General features: G+C 40.0%; 2 long non-coding RNA genes across 3 annotated transcripts in view; both read left to right on the top strand.

Annotated features, from left to right (window-relative positions):
• LOC144382887 (uncharacterized) overlaps window positions 1-24,034 on the top strand; it is a 114,932-nt gene that overhangs the window by 71,194 nt on the left and 19,704 nt on the right. The gene's annotated exons all lie outside the window — the stretch shown is intronic.
• LOC144382756 (uncharacterized) lies at window positions 4,905-7,653 on the top strand. The gene is made up of 2 exons (XR_013450148.1): window positions 4,905-4,974; window positions 7,162-7,653. It is a non-coding gene; the product is annotated as an uncharacterized LOC144382756 (long non-coding RNA).

A 24,034-nucleotide genomic window follows, 5' to 3' on the forward strand; every position in this document is an offset into this window, starting at 1 on the left:
AGACCTCTTAAAGGCTCTATTTACACGACGTGGTCGGCCCACCACACATATCTATACATCTCTGTGTAGCCTGCCTCCGTGTAAAACGTAAAGCATCTCCCCTGGCCCAGCAGCAAAGACTCACGCTAAAGGAGGGCTTTTCTACCTGGAATTTGCGGGGTTCAGCAAGGGGTGGGGGTATTTTGCCTTTTTTTCCCCAATGGAAAGAAATGAAGGTCCTTGAGCAGAGAGTCTGAAATGGAAAGTTATATGTATTTTTTGGTTTTCTTGGGACGGATTAGGACAAACCAGGACAGCTGGTCACTCTCCATCACCTTCCTCATCACCACCCTCCAAATGTCCTTCACCATTTGTTCTTGCACTAGCTGGGAGACAGGGAGATAGGTCATAGCCTGAAACGGAGCTTTGGAAGTTTTTGCCAAACAATCCAGAGATTTGAGGGGTTTCTCATGAAAGCAACATAAGGAGGAGCCAATAATTTTTTTGGAAAGTATGTGTGAGAAAAGGAACCTTAAGAGGTAAAGGGGAAAATGAAACTGTACTTCTCATTTATAAAACCCCTCTAAAGTGCTATTTAAAATGTTTGTTAATAGTTTGTTTGCATTTTGCTATTTCAGCAAATGTTTCTAATAAATAAGAAATAGAAACATGTATGATTTTAAATCTCTAGGGCTTGAACCTAGAACCATCATCTGCAATTTTAGCAAATTCTCCAGCGACCCTGGCCGACTCCACAACCCATGGCACTCTGCCTCCACCTGGTGGCGGTGTACGTAAATTCAGTCTTGACCACCCACCCTAACTTCATTTTTTGAGTGTGCTGAGAGCCTTCCTTTTAGGAATTCAATCTTAAAAGCCAAATTATAAAGATACCAATTGGCCTCATATGATACTGTGGTCCTTCCTGTTTGGAATGCAAGGTCAATGTGAAGCAAAGACAAGTTTTTATATTTGCTTTATATCTCATCCTGTGAAGTACGATAAGCCTGTGAAACCTTATAAAATAATTGATTTACCTTAATCTCTTAGGGAATATAAGAACATTATAAGCTGACACTGTGAAGTGCATAATATCATAAGTGTATAGGTCTTAGATTATAATAATCAAATAATATCTAAGAAATTTATTAATCAGACATGGTTCATTATAACCATTATCACACTGAGTTTGACTGTTATTAGTTCACATTGGGGGACTTAATTGTAATTGCTTTTACACAGGTAAATCCTTTATGTTATGTTTTCTACGTTTATTTTGTTAATTCTTCAGCATGTGAAATAATTGCTAAAATTCATGGATTGTTTTATCATCAACATACTTTGTGGGAGCAGAAGACTCAAACCTCACTTAAGCATTTTGCTCCTTTTTGGGGGAAGTCATTTCACTTCCCTAGGGCTGGGTTTCCGGGTCTGTAAGGTTGAGATAATAATTATGTATGTCATCAGTTTGGTGTAAGAGTCAAATACTCTGTGTGTGTGTGTGTGCACGTGCATATGCTCTGTTATCCAGATGTTAGTCTCAGGGGCATTATCATCACTTGTAAATTGAAGACAAAGTTTCCAGATTTTACTTCCTAGCCCCTGGCTGCCAGGACTGAATTTCCCTGGAATATCCCCAGGAATTCTGATTCCCTCTCAGTGTGCTGGCCCTCCCATGAGCCCCTCACACTCTCTGCCCATGCCCCTAGGCTCTCTGTCCCCACACCAGATGAAAGTCACCTGCACCAGAGGAGAAGGGACACTGGGCCTAGACTGCTTGTGGGGTTCTGGGGGGTGGGGGAGCCATGGCGAGTGTGGGTGGGACCTGGCCTTGTTGCCACAGAGGGAACAGCTAGAGCTAATTGGAAATGGGAGGAGTATGGGGTGTGGGGGCAAGAAGAGGGGAGGCCTGACCCCCCCCATCCCACCGTCCATCTAGGTCCTCTGGCCTGAGTGAAATAATGACAACTTCAGGTCTAGTTTTAGGAACAATCTGATTCCAGGGAGAGGAGAATCCTCTACCTCCCTGCCCCTCTTCCTCGTCACGGGGTGGGGGGGGGGGGCGAGCATGAACACTTTATCTTCTCTTCCATGTGCTCTTGTGACTGATGTTCCTTCAGTAAGAGGCAGGCATCTGGCCTCACTGAATGACAGGTGTGAGAAGTGTTCTGGGAGCCCAGAGGGATGGGGTCCGGGTAGGGGGTGGTCAAGTGGGGGTGGGGGGTACGGGGCTGCAGCAGGGAAAGCATCCGGGACGGTAAGGTCTACACCTGCTCCTGAGGAAGTAGAGTTCAGTCTGTTGAAGATGGAGCATGAGAAAACATGGTCCTTTCCAAGAAAGGTGAACGTCGTCTGTCCATCCAGGCCTCTGCTGTTCCTTCTCCAGCTCGGGGTCCGGGCCCCTTCTCCACACCTCACCCTAGCCCCCCTCTCTGCCCAGCCGCACAGAGAGCTGGCTTGCTCTTCAGGCAGGGCTCAGCCGGCTTGTACGGACGGGATCACGTGGCATGCATTTCTGGAAAACCACTTTGATGACACACTTCATCTCACTAACCTGATTTTATTTGTGCCTTCATCTTGATCTCTTCCTAAAATGGAAAAAAAACAAAAAACAAACCCCACCTGTCTCAAACCTTCTTTTGAAATGAAGTTGAGGTTTCCAGCATTTTGGTCATTTTTATCAGCATTCAAACTCACTGCGGTTCTCAGGCTCCCAGTGCCTCCCGCAACTCTCTCCTGTGTCATGTAAAGATGTAGGGCTTACCTCTTGGCTTCTGTGCCCTTCCCACCCTTGGTGATGCAGTTTCTGACAAGCCTCCACGATGCTGGCAGACTGCGTCCCAGGTAACAGAGGTTCTGTTATGGTATGGGAGTTGGGGCAGCCGCTGAGCTCCTGGAAAAAGAAAGACAAAAGAAGAAAAAAAAAAACCTTTCCATCTGCAGATACTCCTGCTGCTGAGGCTATGCTGTCTGGGCAAGAGAACACATTGGGTTTTAAACCTTCCAGAACGGAGGGGCAGTCTGCCCTCTCCTGTCTGGAGTCTGAGGCCTAAGCCCATGGAGGACCTGCCGCACCTCGGGGCCATATTTGGAGATTGGTTTTGCACATCTGACCTGGGAAAGGGGAGGCCCGCTGCGGGTGGACTTCCAGACCCAGCAGGCTGCATGTGGGGGGCAGGGGCGACCTTGGAGGAGCCACCGCACGTGGGCCCTGTCTCTGGGGGGCTGTCGGAAACATTTCCGAGATACAGTGTGCCTTCAGAAAATACTTCACGTGAGGTTCATCCATTTCAAAAACCTTCCCGGGTTTGTGAAATCGTAACCGGCAATACTGTCTACTGGCTCATGTAACACCTTGCATGTCAAACCCAAATGAAAATCTTCTGCATGAGATTGTTGCCAGAAAACATTTGTCTCTAGAGAGAAAATTCTGGTGTGAGAAGGAAAATTAAAACCACATAATCCATCACATTTTCCTCCAAGTCCTGGGTGCCAGAACGCTTAGAGTAGAAGTCATTGTCCAAATGTCCTCACTTGCTTAAGTCAGGTGCCTGAGACATATTTTCCTTCAGCTATTTTTTAAATGAGATTATCTTTTTATTTATCTTTCTGTCCATTGACATGTCTGTCCCTCCATCATTTTTTTTTTTTTTTTTGACTGAAGAAGCGCTCCAGTCCCTGGCAGAAGCAGATTTACAGGTGTAGACTCAACTTGAAACGAATTCCTCAGGATGTGGGAGAAATGGTCATTTCAAAATTGCAGTAATTCCTTCACATGGTTACATTCAGACATTTTTCAAGCATTATGCGGTGAAGCTAGGAGACCCAGACAGGTAGAATGGGACCTATTTCGATTTTTATTTTTCCCACAGAAGAGTAGCACTGGGTGAGTGGGGTGACGTGGTGTTGAAGGCCCAGCAGCAGTGGGGCACGTCGGAACCCAAGGGACTCTTTTCTGTTTGCAAGACCTTCATTGTCTTCTGGTTCCCACACTCTTGGGCTGGCTCTTCTGCTTCTGGCCAGTTCTGTGAGCTTCCTGGTGTCTTGTCTGTAGATTCCCTTTCTCTTTAAGTAAGTTCTATTGAGTTTCTATTGCTTGCAACCCAGAACTCTGATGCCTCTATTCAGCAAATTAATTAGTTCAGTGATTCACTTAATCAGCATTCCCTGAGCAGAACATCCGTGTGAGGTAGGCATTCTTTTTCTTCATCTTATGGATGCAGAAGTTGAAGCTCATGGAATTTGTTTTGCAAATTAATATTATAATCGAGGGTTTGATGTGTAAAGTGGTGTTTTCCACTTCTTTATGATCTTCCTGCAGGCAGTGGTCAACGTTTCACCTAAAATCCTGGAGAATTTTGAGGTCTCATCACTAGGAAAATGCCCATGCTCAAGCCCGCAGCAGTGACTTACCCAAATGGAGTTATGCCTCTTGTCTAGGAAGAACCAGGGTATGATGGCCAGAAGACCCTTCATCTGTAAGAAATGCAAAGGCCCCAGTATGTGGAAGCTTTTGGTGGGATCTTTTTTGAACAGCACCGCTGGGTGACTCAATGGGGCAGGGATGGGAGGGGGTAGGGTGATTTTTCAAATCAAAACCACTGAAACAAAGCTCTGCTTCCTTTGGGACTTAAGGCTAGGCTAAACCTTTGTCCCCCTTCTGGAAAAAGAAAGCAAGCAATATCCGTAGTTTGTAAAAGATGAAACTTCCACTTCCCACAGAACTGGGGCAGGCAATGGGAGATTGGTGATTGTTCGATGAAACAGACTATGTAGACAACCAACTTAAGGCGGTTCTGTTAACTCAAAGGTCACTGTTGTGAAGATGGCATAGACAATCGAAACCCTCCTGGCTCTCGAAGCCTTCTTGGTAAGTAATTAGCAAAGCGGAAGTAGGATGGGGAGGTTGGATAGGGGAAACCGGCAAACTCCTTTCTGTGGGTAGCCCCTCTGGGGGAGAGACCAAGGCGTTTTCTGGAATCCCCAGCGTTGCTGGTGAGTAAAGGGCTGGCGTGGAGTGGGAAGGAGAAACAGTTCTCCAGCTACAGTCCACATTTTGAACCATGAACTATGGAGCACGGCAGAAACTCTTACTCGGACACCCCGTCTTTCCCTGTTGTTCCTGTGCTGGGCTATTTTCTAACTCTACATTCTTTTGGTACTACAATTATTGCCAGTTATCATCACCCCCACCTTTTGGGGAGGTAAGTTAGTCCACTGATGGTCATGTCATTTTTCAGGTCCCAGTGTGGGAAAGGTGAAGGTGGAGCTGGCCTATGATGCATAGGGACTCAAGCCCCGTCAGGTCCTCTCTTGATCATTACTTGTTGACTTTATGTTTTCCGAGTACAGATAAACTTTCTCTGCTCAACAGGGGATCTGGCTACCAGCAGTTTCAGGCTCTGATGCTCAGAGCTTTGCTACCAGAGAGGAAAAGACTCCCCCTGCCCTAGTTCTAACTTTTACAGCCCCTAAAAGGTACTCTCAGTGGCTTGGATCAGGTCGTATGTTCATCCCTGGGCCGATCCTTGCAGCTAAAATAGCCACATGTTAAAAGATAGCCACTCTGATTTGGGTCACATAATATAGTGTAGAAAGAAAGGTGGGGGAAGGTCATTTTCCCCCTCTAGTCTCAGTGGCCACAACTGTAAAGTGGGGAAATTGGTTCACTGGATCTCAAAGTCGGTTTTCAATTTTAAAATCTTCTATCATGGTGTCAGGTACTTTTTGGTTCTTGCTTCCCGATGTCTCGTTTCATAAATATGCCTCTGAAAATACCTGGTGATACATGAAAACTAATGAGGAAGATCTTTATGAATGGATTTGCAGTAACTTTTAGACATATTGTTGAGTAAAAGAAGCAAGGTACAAGAATGTATACAGTAGGATATTCTTTGTGCAGAAAGAACAGAAAGTATGTGTGTGTATTTTGCAAAAAGAAACACGGGAAGAATAAATCAGAAATTAAAACCTACAAGGGGGAGAAGTGGGACTGAGGTGGAAGGAATAAGTATGGGGACATGTGAATGTCTTAGACACTTGAAAAAGTAAATTGAAGGGGACAGAAAGAAGCAAATCTAAATTGGAATGCAATAAAAAACAAATGAATCTAGCTGTATATTGTATTGATAAAATAACCACACAGAGAAAAGAATTGATTCAAGTAAATTTTGATATGAGGACCCTGGCTGACCATCCCTTAGTGGGATATATTCTAAGAACAAAAAGAATTCAGTGGCATCTAAAGCTTTAGTATGTTTATTGGGTATTAGGAATATTAACATTATAATTCTGAAACTATATATAAATATTGTAGGAAAAAGCAAAGAAGTAGATATAGTAATATTATTAGGAATCAAAACTTTAAATATTATTAGGAATCAAGATTTTAAATCAAAATTTAAAATAAATGAAAATAAAATAATTTTTTAAAAGGCTTCTGTATTAAATTTGAATATATGAATTCTTGAATATATATATAGTATGTGTATAATATATACATACATTTCCTAGCTTTGCTCACTTGAAAAGACCTATAAGTAAGGACACTTAGTTGCAATGAGCATACTTACTTGCCCAGCTCTTGATGTGAGTATCATTCTCCATTAAAAGGAAACAGGACTCCTTGGAGAATGGTTGAATTCAGATCCAGGGAGGGCAAATGTGAAGTGAATCAGAAATATTTTATATTGCTAGATAGCAAGGAGGAACTCAAAAACCAATGTGTTCTTATGAAAAGGATACAAGATCCATCTTAAAGGGGCTCCCCCTAGCCAAGTTTGGGACCATTTGGACATCAAAAAGAATAAAGAGAGTAAATGATTACAAATTAAATATAAAGGAAATTCATGAGACCATAGTAATATGAAGGAGAGGAAGAAGGAAAAATGGACGACATGGGGAGGCAGAGAGAGACACACGCAGAGTGGAAGAGAGAGAGAGAGGTAGAGAGAGGGAGAGAGAAAGAGGGAGAGACAGAGAGAGGAAGAGAGAGAGAGAAGAAAAAATAAAAGGAAAGTTCATCTTTACAGAAGAATGTTAGCTAATAAATATAGAAGGGAGGGTAAAATGAGGCAATCCCCACAAACCCAACATAATAAAGGATTCAGGTAAGGATTCTGATGGTGCTAAAATAGTCGGGTAAGAGGTTTGTTCATAGGACATCAAAGTGTTATCCCACAGATTACTGACGACAGAGGAGGAGAAAATACGCCTTTACTTTGGGGAGACCTGGCCGTCACCACCTTCACCAAGGGATCAAACTTAACATCACGAATACTGGGACGACCTGACATGAAAGGGCTTCTGGTGCGAATCAATATGAAGAACACAAATTGCCCCAGAAGCATTCTTGCCAGAGGTGTTGACCTGAATCTGCCAAGTCACCAGACCTAACTTCCAGCCTACAGAAAACATAGGGATAGAGGAACACGCAAGATTTCACGACGAGGGGGCGCCTGGGTGCCTCAGTCGTCACGTGTCTGCCTTTGGCTCAGGTCATGGTCTCAGGGTCCTGGGATCGAGCCCCCGCATTGGGCTCCCTGCTCAGTGGGAAGCCTGCTTCTCCCTCTCCCACTCCCCCTGCTTGTGTTGCTCTCTCGCTGTGTCTCTCTCTGTCAAATAAATAAATAAAATCTTAAAAAAAAAATAAAAAGATCTCACGACGAGGAAACAGCCGTGTCCAAAAAGTGTGAAGTGTTCTTCAAAATAACTGGAGTGCTCCGAAAGTGAATGTAAATAAATTTAAAAAAAAGAAAGAGTTTAGTATCTTAAAATGTTAAAGGCTAAAAACCTAATCGAGTGCAAGAACTTGGTATAATTAGAAATATGAATACAAGTTAGATATTAGATATAGACAATTAGATATTGTCATTTTTCTTAGATGTGACTGTGATATTGTGGTTATATGGGAGGATAGATGGTTGCTAGATGGTTGGAGACAGGCAGACAGACAGCAACAGAAAATTAAAGCAAACAGCAAAATGTTGAGAACCAAGATGATGAGTATATGGATGTTAGTTCGATTCCTTTCTATAGACTTGAAATTTTTCCCAATAAAATGCTGGGGGAAAATGCCTGACTGTATAAGACTTGGAAGAATCCTTCGATTTTTATCTTCTAAATTTTTCCTTTTGTGAATTGTAAAATTAAAACCCACGCGGGTAAAGCCGCTTGCCCGAGGCCCCAGAGTCAGCAAGCAGGAGAGCTCAGCCCCCAGTGTTTTTTCCACTACTCTTTGCTGTCTCATGAAAATTAGACTCACGTTTTAATGTAAAATTCTTTTTAATCTCTTCTAGCATCACACTGGCTTTTCCATATTAAAATGAGTGGGGGAGGGCAGGGCACGTTGTCTGTCTCTCTAGGGCCTTGGTTTCCCCTGCTCCCTAGACCTGTGCCTCTCCTCTGGACCACAGGACAATGCCCTGGCCCTCTTCTAGGTGGTCTCACTCAGCCCCCAGCCCAACCCCCAGGGCCTCACCGTCTCCTTGTTTCATTAACTTGGTGCCACTCCCACTGAGCTGGCCCAGCACTGGTTCTTAATATTCCTGGGCTGGTTTTTAAACAGCTTCTTTGCAGTATTGAAACAAATTCTAATATAACCAAGTCAACATGATCGCATTTGGCATGCTAATTGGAAACCTCCGTTTTAAACAAAAGGTTATACTCAGGGCACTATCTTCCCACGATCTCCAGAAAGGTAGCTTGAAATGCACCAAAATGCACCAACCTATAAATAAAACTACCAGGCTGAGTACATTTTGCAAGTCAGTGAAACCATGAAAACGAAACTTTTCCCAATCAGCCTTTCTTCTCCCAGAGGAAGGGAGATAGTGGTGGAGATACTCTCTGGAAATCAGGCATGGGGCTGAAGCCTGCTAAGGTGGAAGAGTGAAAACAACTCAAGGATCTTTAATCAGTTTGGATCCAACTACTCTGCTAGTTGATACCTCCCCTTTTTTTCATTTTTATTTACCATTACATCTTCTCTTTCCTATTCTGATATGCCTGCAGTTTATTTTGTTGTTGTTTACTGGAACGAAAGGATTGCTATTCTTCATGTGTATTGGAAGTTTGGTATACAAAATTCTAGATACTCGACCCCTTTCCCCCCACCTAGTTGTTGCTTACAACGAGCCTCTTTTCAATGAATATCTAATGAAGGTAGCTGTTAAATAAAAATGAATGTTATGTATAAAATTGTGAAATGTTATTTTCTACCTTGTAAAGAAAAAACTATATCAGTGTGGAATGTATAATTTATAGTCAGGCTGGAAGACTCTGGCAACTCAAATGGCATCAGCCATGGAGTGGGCAGAAAATCTGAAGTCACCAAGAAAAGCTGGAGGATATTCTAGAGATTGCAAAATAATCCTCGGGGGTTCAGTGTGTTTGCTGAGTAAGGTCCTTGGAAACACATTCCTGTGGGTTCGTATTATTGGCACTCCAAATGAGAGACATAATATCTTCGCCTGCATTTATTGGGCTGAGTTTCTCAATTCTAGTGTGTTGTGAGCCTGCTGCATATGGAGCTCTAAAATTAAATTTAAAATAACAAGCTGCTGGCCTGGATTTTATTTGGCCTGTACAATATTTTTGAAAATCAGAGATCTGCACATAAAAATCCAGATTTCCAATTTCTCTCAACGTGTCGGAAGATTTGACAACAGTGGGCTTGAATTTTGCTCCCGGTAAAAGTCGTCTCCCGTGGCCATGAACTCTGTGATTTGCCACAGTCCCTAGAAGTCCCTGTTGTTACATATCCAGACAGCTTTATTTAAATGGCTAGCTCTTGGAAGCATCTGAGTTTGGGACCTACATTATCCATTTTCAATTCACTTAGATAAAATTATTTTGACAAAAACGGGTACTTATATCTCTTAAGGCACCTCCTGGATTCAAGGCGTGAAATGCCTTATGAGGCATTTTCTATTACATTGTTTCATTTGCTCCTCCCCAAAACCCTTTGAAATAAGTGTAATTATTATAACCACTTAAAAATATGATTCTGAATCCTGGAGAGGCTGTGTAACTTGCCCATGGTCACACGGTTAGTAAGGAGCAGAGTTGGGATTTGAACCCAAAGACTATGCTATCAGATAAGTTAGGCAAAAGAGAAGCCTGAAGTTGCAGTTATCTGCAGCTGATTTCCTTGAAGAGCAAGAAAGCAATATGGTAGCCTAAGAAGGACCACGAGTCAAAGACCCAGGAACCAGGACTGAGAGAACACAGGCTTGCTCTTCTGAGAGTCTTACCACTTATTAGTTGGTAACCTTAGGAAGTCCCCTTTCCTCCATTGGCCTGTTTCACAATCTATAAAATGAGGGTGGAGAATGTGATTAAAGATACTTCTCTAAAAGCCCCTGATCTGTCTCGCTGTTTGGCACCTAATCTGAGAAAGGATTTGTTCCTTTTCTTTGGCTCCCTCTGCTGACATGGAGCAAGAGAACACATTTGTTGCCCAAACCATTTCAGGTTCATTTCAATTATTAATCAAAGGTTTGCCCTTTCCAAGGTCATGGTGGGCACCTAGTTACCCGCTGAGAAAACTTAGATCAGCAATAATTTTAAGTTACTTCCTGATCGCCATTCAGCAGAGCAAAAGAAGTGAAGGTCTAAAGTAATTCAAGATTTTATTGTATACGTGGAAATCATAGAATCATCACCATCATCATCATCATCATGGAAATAACAAGAGCTAATATTTATTAAGCACAGACAATAGACCACTCACTCTCTAAAGTACTTTATCTAGTTTCATGTCCACTTTATTCTTAAAGTAACCGAATCGAAGTTGCTCTTTATTATCCTCACTTTGCACTGGGAGGGAAGTTACAATCCAAACCCCTCCTTTTCCAGTTGAAGAAATTGAGGCCCAGGGGCATTAAGTGATTTACCCAAAGTTATATAGCAGCTAACTGCTGGTAGAGCTAACACTAGAAGCTAGTCCAGAAATCTTCTATTTCTTTTTTTGTCCAGCTTCTTCAATCTAAAATCTGGCTGAGGAGATAGAACTAATATACTAAGAAATAATTAACAGGAGGAGGCATGTAATTAGAAACTTAGATTTTGAGGTTGAAGGGGGCCTTGGAGGCTATCTAGTATTTCCTGCTTTGACAGAAGCTTCTCTCCATACCCCTTACAATTGGATACTTAGCAATTGAGTTGAAACCTACCTCCAGTCTTAATCTTGTTCCTTGGAGCCATACAGGATATATTTAAGCCATCTTCTGTACACAGTCCTCCCAAAATTTGGAAACAACCCTTGTGAACTTATAAAACATCATGTCTGGGGGCGCTTGGGTGGCTCAGTCGTTAAGCGTCTGCCTTCGGCTCAGGTCATGGTCCCAGGGTCCTGGGATCGAGTCCCGCATCAGGCTCCCCGCTCAGCGGGAAGCCTGCTTCTCCCTCTCCCACTCCCCCTGCTTGTGTTCTCTCTCTAGCTGTCTCTCTCTCTGTCAAAAAATAAATAAAATCTTTAAAAAAAAAAAAACATAATGTCTGTGCTAAAATCCCCAAATGTATTTGTCTTTCATGTTATATATAAATTTTAAAATAAAATTCATTATAAACCTCATTGTCCTGCTCCAGTGGACTCCAAAGATGGCCTCCAGTGAATGACGTCTCCTGGTATTTATGTCCTTGTGTAGTCCTTCCCATCCTGAGTTTTGGCTGTCCTTTGACAGACATTGGATGGGCAGAAGTGACTGGGCCAGTTTTGGTCCTAAGCCTTAAGAAAGCCTGACACCTAGTGTCTTTGTGTTCTTGGAAGCTAGCCAACATGTAAGAAGTCTGGCTGCCCTGCTGGGGAGGAAAGGCCTGGGAAGATAAGATGCCATCTGGAGAACGGAGGCGTCAGCTCTAGGAGTGACGAGGCCATCTTGAATGTTCCTGCCCAAGGGCCTCTAGAGTACTTCAGCCCCAGCTGCCAACTGACCACAACTGTAAGAGAGTTTCCGAGCAAAATCAAGAGAAGAACCACACAACTGAGACCAATCAACACACAGAATCATGAGAGATAAGGATAAAATTTATTAAGCTCCTAAGTTTGAGTGGTTTGTTTTACACTGAGAACTGAAACAAACCACTCAAAAAATATTTCCAGAACCCAAACTGGTTGTCCAATGCCGAGGATGGAAGGAATAGTGTCTGTTTATCCTGACCCTATTAACATCATTCTGGACTTATTTTACATTTAACAATCGTATAATCAGATTGAATGTGTAGCTAACTATACATCCCTAGGATGGCTGTTTGGCTACTTCTCTCCAATGTCTTCCTAAAAGGTGTTAGGGACCCAAATAAAAGATTTTATATCTTTTTCCTTTATAAGTTTCATCTTGTCTGTTGTGACTCATCATTCCAGCTCGATGAGATTTTTGGAAAAAAATTTTGCACTCTTATCTAAGATAATAATGATCTCTTGTGCCCTCTGCAATCTGAGAAGCATACTATATATACCTTATTCAAATCATCATGATAAAATTATTGAATGGGACCAGGCAAATCCAGGGTCCTTCAGCCGGGCACTGAAGACTTCCTGGTGAGTAGGTTTGTTCTACTGATTGGGAGACACTTTTAGGAAATGATCATTCCAGCTACAAGTGTGTGTAGTCTGTCATTCACTAAGCTGCTTTTCTTCTTTTGTTCTTCACAACGACATCGCAGAGCATTTGCCTTCCCTGAACTTTGTGGGTATAACCTTCCAATAAAGTGGTTCCAATTTAGTCTGACACGATTGGCTCTTAATCAACTCACGTAGGTTCCTAACAGAGAGCACTTTATTTTCTACACAGTCAGAAACAATTTGTTTTAGAATTTGAACAGCACAGGTTTGGCGTTAAACACACCTGGGTTGAAAGCCTGGCTATTTTTAATTGTGAATTAAGCCAAGTTGTTCAGCTTCTCTGAGCCTCAGCTTCAGCCATAAAATGAGGATAATAATACTTTCTTTAGGGGTTTGAGGTGATGATTAAAATGAGATACTGGATGGAAAACGTTTAGCACCATGCTGATCGTGTAATACTTCAATACATGTTGGGTTTCATTATTGTTCCTGTTTTATTATTGTAACAATAAGTTGTTACTCAATCTGTAGTTTCTAAAATTGAACTCTTTTCTTTGCACTTCTCTGAAAATTTGAATAATATATGCCTATCCCTAGTTTTATGGCACTGTGTTGAAGAATATAGCAAAAATAAAAATAGTGTTTCTTTCTATCTGCCATCTGTTAACATTAACCATCTGTCCGAAGCTGTGGGCCTATCATTTTTTTCCTTCCTGCTCAAAACACTGATTAAAGTGTGTCCCCCACCCCTGTGCCCAACTCATACCTTTTGTGTTCCTAGCATGTTTCACGGGGCTCAACTCATTTGGGGCTCCAACCTCCATCAGAGACCCATTGGGGCCACTCTTGCTCCTGCGATATTTTGCATAGGTCTGTCATCCTGTTATAAGTCTGTCAACCCAGTAGTAGGTGACGCCAGAATTAGAAGTTATTTAGCTCTGCCAGGATGGGGTGGAAAGCCAGTCAACACTAAGAAGTCATGAGGTCTAGTGTTAGGGAGCAGGGCTTGGAGAAGCAAGGGAGAACTGGGGCATCAGAAAGGGAAATGAAATAGAATTATAGTAGCAAGGACCTGGGTACCAATTCATAGAACCGGGCACAAAGCTGACGTAGTGAGATCCTAGAAAGTACCAAATCCAGGGTTCCTTACATACCCTCCAGCACTAAAACTGGTGGTATCGGATCTTGGTCCGAGTAGAATCTATAAGTAGTAACAGGAGGACCCCAGTGATGTTGGTGGTTACTGTGCTGCCCCAGCAGAGAGCCAAGTGATGTACAAGATGTCCTCCGAGAGAATTTCCAAGATTCCTGACACTTGCTAATCCCATCCAGTTCTTCCAACTGGTTTTGAATTAAGTCCTGGAGAGCCTCTCTTAACTGATTTCTGACTTTTGAAACATGGCCTTATTGTAAGACTAGCTAGAGACTTACCAGATGTCTCTTTCAGCAGGATGACAATATTTGACTACAGCTGAGTGGGATCCAGGTCACTGGTGACTCTCTGAGTCCTTGAAATGTCAATTTTATGTTAGAATAGATCTGATAAGAGTGGAGAGAGGCAGTGATGGGTTACACTTCACAGGGCAGTCATTTTTAATACACTTTAACAACCTAAGGGAATGGCACTGGTTATAATCCTTTGGCTGTCTACAGCATCAGGGTGCCCTTAAAAGTCACTCAAAGCCATCTTAGACTTTTACCATTTCTTAACCTTTTAAAACAAACAAAAAAAATACCCCCTCCCATTTTTTGAAGAGTTGGAGAAATAAACCCCACCACAAGCCCACCTCCTAGAGATAACACTCTTAATATTTTGGAGCGTATTTGAGTAGCTTCTCTCTGCCCTCCTCTCCTCCCTCCATCCTTCCTTCTTGTCCTCCTCCTTCTCTTTCTCTCCTTAGACCTCAGGGGCAGAGAGTTGAATTATTTATACTTCTCAGTCATGGCACATTATCAACATTTGCATGTCCTTGGCTTTGCTTCTATTTTATTTTATTACTTCCCCCTTCATCCTGAATCCTTATTCCCAGTCCTCTCTCCTGCCACTGGTAGCCATCCTAAGATGCTATATTCTTGTATTTGTATGCATCATTGAAAAATATATTGTATTTATGTATTTTTAATTTACATAAAAGGTACTTGCTATAGGTCTTGTTCTGTTTCTTTTTATTTTTTAACTCAATACTATTTCTATGATCTATTTAGAGGGCGAGATGTCCATCTGGCTCATTGCTGCTAACTGATAGCATGCATCCACCACATTTCATTTATTTATTTCCCGAATCATGGACTTTTAGATTATTTCTAACATCCTGCTGTCAAAAACAACACAGTAAACATCCCCATGCACATGTCCCTATGGATCTGATTACCAGAGGTATATGGACAGGAGTGAGCCTGTGGAGTCATAGGCATACAAATATCTACTATAACTAAATGCTTCTAGGTTGTTCTTTAAATGGTCATGACAGGGGTGCCTGGCTGGCTCAGTCAGTAGAACATGTGACTCTTGATCTTGGAGTCATGAGTTCAAGCTTCATGTTGGGTGTAGTGCTTACTTTGGAAAAAAAACCTAATCTAAATGGTCATAACATTCTTTTTATTTGAGAAATGACTTGCATACTGTAAAATTCTCTCTTTTAAGGTGTATATTTCAGTGGTTTTAGATTATTCACAGAGTTGTGCATCTAATTCCAGAACATTTTCAGCACCTCCAAAAGAAATCTGGTAACTATTAGCAGTCACTTTCCCTTTCCTCTTACTGTGGATCATGTTCATCTGTTTTGTTTCTTAAATTTCATATATGAGTGAAATCATATGATATTTGTCTTTCTCTGACTGACTTATTATGTTAATTTTCTCTATTGTTTTTCTATTTCTCATTTCATTAATTTTTACTCTAGTCCTTATTACTTTATTCCTTTTACTTGCTCTTAGGTTTTGTTTTTTTTTTTTATTCCAGTGTAGTCAACATTGCTCTCAGGTTAGCCTGACCTTCTTTTTCGGTGTCATAAGGTAGAAGATTAGGTTGTTGATTGGAGATCTTTCTCTTTTAATGTACACATTTATAGCTATAAATCTTCCTCTGAGCATTGCTTTCACTGCATCCGATAAATTTCCATATGTCATGTTTTCATTTTCGTTCATCTCAATATATCTTCTAATTTCCTTTGTGATTTCTTCTTTGACTCATTGATTATGTAATAGTGTGTTGTTTAATTTACATGTATTAGTGGATTTCCCAAATTTCCTAGTTATTGATTTTTAATTTCAATTCATTGTAGTCAGAGAATATATTTTATATGATTTCAATCCCTACCTATGGTCTGTCCTGGAGACTGCTTCATGTGTACTTGAAAAGAATATGTATTCTGCTGTTTTACGGGTTAGTGTTCCAAAGATATCTGTTAGGTCTATTTGGTTTATGGTGTTGTTCAAGATTTTTATTTCCTTGTTGATCTTCTGTCTAATCGTTCTTTCCATTATTGAAAGTGAGGTATTTTTATATTTAACTATAATGGTTGAATTGTTTATTTTTCTCTTTAATTCTGTAAGTTTGTGCCTAATATATTTTGGAGCTCTATGTTTATACTTTTTATGTCTTCTTGATAGATGGACTCTTTTATCATTTTAAAATGTTCTCTTTGTCTCTAGTTAACACTTTTTCATTAAAACCTATTTTTCTGATATTACTATAGACACTTCTCTTTTGATTACTGTTTGCATGGTGTGTATCTTTTTTCCATTGTTTCATTTTCAACTTATCTTTGGCGTTCAATCTGAAGTGTGTCTTTTGTAGACAGTATATAATTGGATGATATTTTTGAATTCATCTTGCCACTCTCCATCTTCTCACTTGAGTGTTTAATCTATTTACATTTAATGTAATTACTAATAAGGTAGAACTTACAACAGCTATTCTGTTACTTGTTTTCTATATATCTTATGTCTTTTCTGTTCTTTTATTCCTCCATTACTGCCTTCTTTTGTGTTAAACATATTTTTTAGTTCACCATTTTAATTCTCTTGTTTCTTTAATATTTTTTGACTTATTTTCTTAATGGTTACCCTGGAAATTAACAACAAATTTACTAATTTGTAACAATCTAGTTCTGATAATTACCCACTTGATTTCAATATTGTAAAAAACTTAGCTCCTATATAGCTTCATTCTCTCCCCATTTTGTGCTATTATTGTCATACAAATTACATACTTATACATTATAAAGCCATCAGTGAAGCCTTGTAATTATTACATTACACAGTTATGTTTTAAAATAGACCATGGGAGGGGCACCTGGGTGACTTAGTCGGTTAAGTGACCAATTCTTGATTTCAGCTCAGGTCATGACCTCATGGTCGTGAGATCGAGCCCCATATCAGGTTCCGTGCTCAGAAAGGAGTTTGCTTGAGAGTTTCACCCTCTCCCTCTCTTCCTCCTCCTGCTTGTGTGCTCTCTCTCTCTCTCTCTAAAACAAATGGATAAATCTTTTTAAAAAATAAAATAAAATAGACCATGGGAAAAAAAAAGTTACAAACAAAAACACATGTATACTGCCTTTTATATTTACTTATATAGTTACCTTTACCAGTCTATTTCTTCATGTGGACTTGGTTACTGTCTAATGTCCTTTAATTTCACCCTGACAGATTTCCTTTAGTATTTCAAGCAGTACAGATCTGCTAGTGGCAAACTCTCTGTTTTTGTTTATCTGGGTAAGTCTTAGATTTTCCTTCATTTTAAAGGATGGTTTTGCTGGACATGGAATTCTTCGTTGACCATCTTTTACTTTTATTACTTTGAATTTACTATATCCCCCTGACTTATGTCCTCTATAGTTTCTAATGAGAAATTAGTTGTTAATATTTTTAAAGAGTTCTTGTATTATTATTATTTACACAGAGTGAAGTGCACAGATTTTTAAGTGTAAGGTTTGATAAGTTTTGACATATGAATGCATCTATATAATTTCTAATCCAGTCAAAAACTATAAAATGTCCATATTTACAGGAAATTTCCTCCAGCCCTTTTATATCCAATACTGCTGTCCATCTCTGTAGCATCTCTGATTTCTTTTTCCTGTCCTTGAGCTCTATAAAAATAGAATCATATATTATGTACTTTTTATGTCTGATTTTTTTTTACCCTGAATGTTTTAAAGATTTATCCAAGTTGTGGCATGTATAATAACATGTTATTTTTTATTGTTGACTAATGATTCATTGTAAGAATATACCACAAATTATATAACCATTTTCCTGTTGATTTGGATTTTTTCCAGATTAGGGCTTATAATGAATAAAGATGCTGTGAACATCCTTTTTTTTGAGAGAGAGAGTTAGCAAGAGAAAGAGAGAGAGCATGAGTGGGGGGAGGGGCAGAGGGAGCGATAAGCAGACTCCGCACCGAGTAGGGAGCCCGATGCAGGGCTTGATCCCAGGACCTTGAGATCATGACCTGAGCCAAAGGCAGATGCTTAACTGACTGAGCCCCCCAGGCACCCCTGAACATTCTTGTATAAGGTTTTTTGGTGGACATATTTTCTGTTTTACTTGGGTAAATACTTGAGAGTGAAATGCATGGTTATGGGATATATGTATGTTTAACTTTATAAAAAACACTTTTATAAAGTAGTACCATTTTACACTTCCACTGATAATATATGAGTTCAGCTACTGTTATTTGGTGTTGTCCAGTCTATTTTGGAATTAGCCATTCCAGTACCAGTAACATGATATATTATTGTAATTTTAATTTGAACTTCACTGATATTCTTATTGTCCATTCACATATATTCCTTAATAAAGTGTCTACTTAAGTCCTTAGCTCATTTTAAAAATTGATGTTTGTCTTCTTTTATTGAGTTGAAGGAGTACTTTAGATATTCTGGGTACAAGTCCTTTGTTAGCTAATAAGAATTACAAATATTTTTTTCTCAGTCTGTGGTGTGGACATTCATTTTCTTTCTTTTTTTTTAAAAGATTTTATTTATTTATTTGAGAGAGAGAGAGAGCACGAGAGAAACCACAGCAGGGGGAGCGGCAGAGGGAGCGAAAGAAGCAGGCTCCCTGTTGAGCAGGGAGCCCGACACGGGGCTCAATCTTAGGACCCTGGGGTCATGACCTGAGCCAAAGGCAGATGTTTAACTGACTGAGCCACCCAGCACCCCACACATTCATTTTCTTAATAGTGTCTTTTAATGGGTAGAGGTTTTAAAGTTTGCAGAAATACAATTAAACTATTTTTTGTTTTATATGCTTTTACAAGATCTTTTCTAATCCTAAAGTTGTAAATACATCTTCCCATGTTTTACTCTAGAAGCTTTATAGTTTTAGCTTTTATGTTTAAGCCTATGATCCATCTTGAATTAATTTTGTGTACTATGTTACTATGAAGTAGGAGTCAAGGTTTCCTTTTTTCTAGTTATTCATTACTATTTTTTTTTAAAACCTGTGTCCTTTCTCTATAGGATGGCATGGGCTCCTTTATTGAAAATCAATTTTCTGCATAAATCTGAATCAAAGTCTGTATTCTCTAAATCTGTTTCATTAATCTCTTTGACCCTCCTTATGTTAATAGCACACTGTCCATAGTTTTATAGAAAGTGTTGAAATTAGTATAAGCCCTCCCACTTTGTTCCTTTTTTCATTTGTTTTGGCTCTTGCAGTTTCTTTTCATTTGTGTATACATTTTAGGCTATGAACTTCCCCTTTAGAGCTGCTTTTGCTGCATCCCACAACTTTTGGTATATTTCCATTTTCATTTGCTTCAAGGTATTTTTTTATTTCTGTCTTGATTTCTTCTTTGACCCATTGGTTGTTAAGTAGCATGTTGTTTAATCTCCACATAATTGTGAATTTTCCAGTTTTCTTCATGTAATTGATTTCTAGTTTCATACCATTGTGATCAAAAAGATGCTTGACATGATTTCAATCCTCTTAAATTTATTAAGGTTTGTTTTGTGGCCTACTATATGATCTATCTGGGAAAATCTTCCATATGTCCTTGAGAAGAATGTATATTCTATTGCTTTGGGTTGGAATGTTTTGTGTTTATCTGTTAAGTCCATCTGGTATTACGTGTTATTTAAGGCCAAAGTTTCATTATTGATTTTCTGTCTGGGTGATCTATCCCTTGGTGTAAGTGGGGGTATTAAAATTCCCTGTCATTGTATTGATGTCTATTTCTCCCTTAAAGTCTGTTAATATTTGCTTTATATATTTAGGTGCTCCTATATTGGGTACATAAATATTTACAAATATTATATCATTTTGTTGGGTTGACCTTTTTATTATTATGTAACACCCATCCTTGTCTATTATTAAAGTCTTTGTTTTAATGTATATTTTATCTGACATACTTATGTATGGCTACTCTAGCTTTCTCTTGGTTGCAATATCTTTTTCCATTCCTTCACTTTCCATCTGTGTGTGTTCTTACATCTAAAGTGAGTCACTTGTAGCCAGCATACAAATGGGTCTTGTTTTGTTTTTGTTTTAAGATTTTACTTATTTGAGAGAGAGAGAGCATCAGAGAGAGAGAGAGAGAGGGAGAGCACAAGCAGGAGGGAGGGGCAGAGGGGGAGGGAGAAGCAGCTCAGCAGGGAGCCTGATAAGGGGCTCAATCCCAGGACCCTGAGATCATGACCTGAGGTGAAGGCAGATGCTTAACCGACTGAACCACCCAGGCGCCACCTTTGTTTTTGTTTTTTAATCCATTCAGCCATTCTATATCTTTTGATTGGAGAATTTAGTCCATTTATATTTAAAGTAATTATTGATAGGTATGTACTTATTGACATATTGTTAATTATTAGCAGTTTTTGTAGTTCTTCTTTATTCCTTTCTTCTTCTTTTCTTCTTTTGTGGTTTGATGGTTTTCTTTAGTTGTATACTTATATTCTTTTCTCTTTATCTTTTGTGCTTTTACTATAGGTTTCTGCTTTGTGGTTACCATGAGGCTTACATATAACAAATTATCTGGAACAGTCTATGTTAAGTTGATAACAACTTACATTTGATTCCATTCTAAAGCTCCAGAACATACATGTAACCAAGAATTATTACACTATGGAGGGTAAGAGAAGAGCTTCTAACCAAATTCTGATTTCCTTACTCCATGTTTTCAAACTACACCATATTGTAATGACATTAATAAAAATGGCAGCTGCTAGAGCAGCACTAGTTCATATTTATTGAATATATAACATGAGCATGGAATTATTCTAAGAGCTTTACATTGGTTATCTCACTATTATTATACCTACTTAAGAGATAAGTAAACTAAGGCTAAGTAACTTGGCTACTTTACAAGTAACTAAAATTCTGAGGAGCCGGGATTTGAACCCAGGGAGTCTGATTCCATAATCCCTTCTTTCATCCATTCAACTAGTGTTTATTGAGCAGCTACCATGTTCCAAGCACTAGGACAGTAGTGGTGAATAAAAGAGCAGTGGTCACCCAACTCAGACATGGGATTTGTATTCCACCTCTGCCACTCTTTCACTCTGGAACTTGGTGCAAATCATTTAGGCCTCTGAGCCTCAGTTTCTTCATCTTCAACTGGGGATAATAATATACCTGTCTAGCTGTTCTGAGCGTCTTACAAGATACTGAATGTGAACATGCTTTGTAAACTGTAAGACACTATACAAGAGTTATGTGTTAATAACATATTATAGTATCTCTGGAGCTTATGATGTCTAGCCCTTAGGACCTCCCTGTTTCCTTCTCAGGTCAGGAAGCCCCTTTCTTGCTTAGTGTTTGAGAAGGAGGGAGAAGGACCAAGATTTGTACACTCCCCGTGGCCGTAGTTCTGGCCTCTGGAGTATCCCTCACAACCTCTAGAACTCTCAAGGCTCTCCTCAGTCTCCATCCCTACTCCCGGGTTCAGTCTGCCCTTTGACCTATTACCTGAGACCCCATGGGCAGGGAGTTGAGAGCCACAAGGAAGAGGCTGCATTGTAACTGAGCTCTGGGATACCGGGGGAGGGGGAGGTGGAGGTAGGAAGTAGGGCCTACTTATTCGTTAAGCAAGATGCCTAGAGCCCAGGATACTTTTAGTAGCCCATGAAAATGTTTTAATGTTCTCTAGCATCATATGAAAAAACATATATGAAGGGGGGGAAATCAGAGGGGGAGACGAACCATGAGAGACTATGGACTCTGAAAAACAAACTGAGGGTTCTAGAGGGGAAGGGGGTGGGAGGATGGGTTATCCTGGTGATGGGTATTAAAGAGGGCATGTTCTGCGTGGAGCACTGGGTGTTATATGCAAACAATGAATCATGGAACACTACATCAAAAACTAATGATGTAATTTATGGTGATTAACATAACATAATAAAAAATATATATATATATATGTAATCTATAATCTAGCTTGCTACTAGTACAATCATAAAACATGATTTATTGTTAAAAAATCTGCAAGGGAAGGGGCCCACAAAGGCAAAGATGCCTAAAGTCCACAGATGACACATCTGGAGGGAGACAGAGTCAAACTGTGCTTGGGCAGCATCTCCATCCATACACAGTTCCCTGGGTTCTCTCAGCTCATTCAGTTCATTTATTCGTGTTCAGTTCATATGGAGGCATTTCTTTCCTTAATATAGAGACAGCTTCTCTTAGATAAGAGCTAGTCCATTTCCAGCAATAAGTAAGAGCTTAGGGCTTGGTGGATCAGTCTATCTACCTACCCACCTACCTACCTATCACCTATCTATCTACCTACTTATTTTTATAGAGACTTAGAGAGTCAACCCAGTAATTAACCCAGGACTAACATTGCTTCTCTCCATTTGCTGTGATTAGTAAATATGTTATCTCAGACAACTTTAAATTCCCAGTTTGAGAATTGATACACATCTCTTTGTGAGTAATGTTTGGTGGGTTAAGTAGTTCTGTTTAATGTATCTAATTAATTTATTAAGAAGTCTTTGGGAAATTACCCGAGATTGAACTACCAAGACCTTTGGTAGGTTCTGTTCTTGAATCTCATCCTTTTACAAAAATGTTCATCAACAACTTGTCCCAAGTCCTTTATCAATGGTTTTCAAATTGTGTTCTGAAGATCCCCTACATACATACACACATATAGTTTCTTTTCAGAGACCCCTCAGCATTGGGCTGGGGGCAGATGGGGATAGTATGATGATACACGGGCAGGGCAAAACTTCTATCCCCTTCCCCGCCCTCCTTCTATTTATAGCAGCTTTTGTTTACTAGTGGTTACCATATAAGATTTTATTTGAACAATAGGTTCTGTGGCCAAATAAAACTTGTAAACCATTCTCTTTAACTGGAAGTTGATATTTTTGAGTACTGATGTGTCTTTATATAAGACGTGTGTGTGTGTGTGTGTGTGTGTGTAAGCAATTTAAAAGAAACAATAATTTATATCTTAAGGATCAGATTTTAAAAGTGGCATTTCTACTTCACTTAGCCTGTTCAACAGCTGAGTATTAACTCTGGTTCCTACTGGTTAGAAAAGTCCTACAACATTTGACATGCTTTGAGATCTCAATGGGTTGGGGAATCATGGAGAAATTCTGTTTTTGGCATTAAAATAAATGCTTCTATTAAGTTTTGTGATTGACAAGGAAGGGGGGTAAAATTCCATCTCCTAAAGGATCTATTTTAAAAATAGGTTATTTGGCTCTACTTGACTTTTGATATAGACCATTCAACCACAAAGACATTCTCTGGAATAAGAACCCACCACAGACAAACCCACTTGTAAACTCGGGGAGAGGGAGAATTTGAATGTAAACCCCTAGAACTAGAGGACCTTTTTTTTTTTTTCCATTTAAAAAAGCCTTCCTGGGGTTGATTTCCATAAGTGTGCATTTCCTCTTCATGATCCCGGTCATTAATCACCAGTTAGTGTTTAATGAACACCTGCATGGATCATAGGTTCCACAATCCAACCTGAAACTCAAATTTTAGGTTGCCTCTTCCTCTAATAATTATAATCCACCCCCAGGGGCTGTTTCTGACTTGTTTGGCATTTCTGTTTTTGCAGAACTTGAATCAGGGCACAGGGCTTCAATGTCTTCTCTTATTCCTCCCTTCGCCTTTTCTCAAATCCAGAATCTCTTAACCTCTGCATGATTGCCATTTTGGGCTGAATAATTCTTTATTGTGGGGAGTGGGGGTGGGGAGGCTATCCTGTCCTTTGTTGGATGTTTAGCAGCATCCTGACTTCTACCCACTACCCACCAGTAACTCCCCTGCCCCAACTGTGACAACCAAAATCTCTCCAAACTTTGCCAAATATCCCCTTGGGGGTGGTGGAAGGGAGTGAGAAGGGGGTAAAGCTGCTCCCTGTAGAGAACCACTGCTCTCAAATCTATGAGGATCCTAAGCCTGAGAATCCTACCAGAAATCACCTGGCCACCACCAGACATGGTTCTCAAAGAAAGCTTAGACATATGTAATTTAACCAAGTCAATGTTATCAACCTCTGTTGCACATTTGAATCACTGCAAT

The sequence above is a fragment of the Halichoerus grypus genome, chromosome 8 (genome assembly GCF_964656455.1).
Source record: "Halichoerus grypus chromosome 8, mHalGry1.hap1.1, whole genome shotgun sequence".
Classification (NCBI taxonomy): domain Eukaryota; kingdom Metazoa; phylum Chordata; class Mammalia; order Carnivora; family Phocidae; genus Halichoerus; species Halichoerus grypus.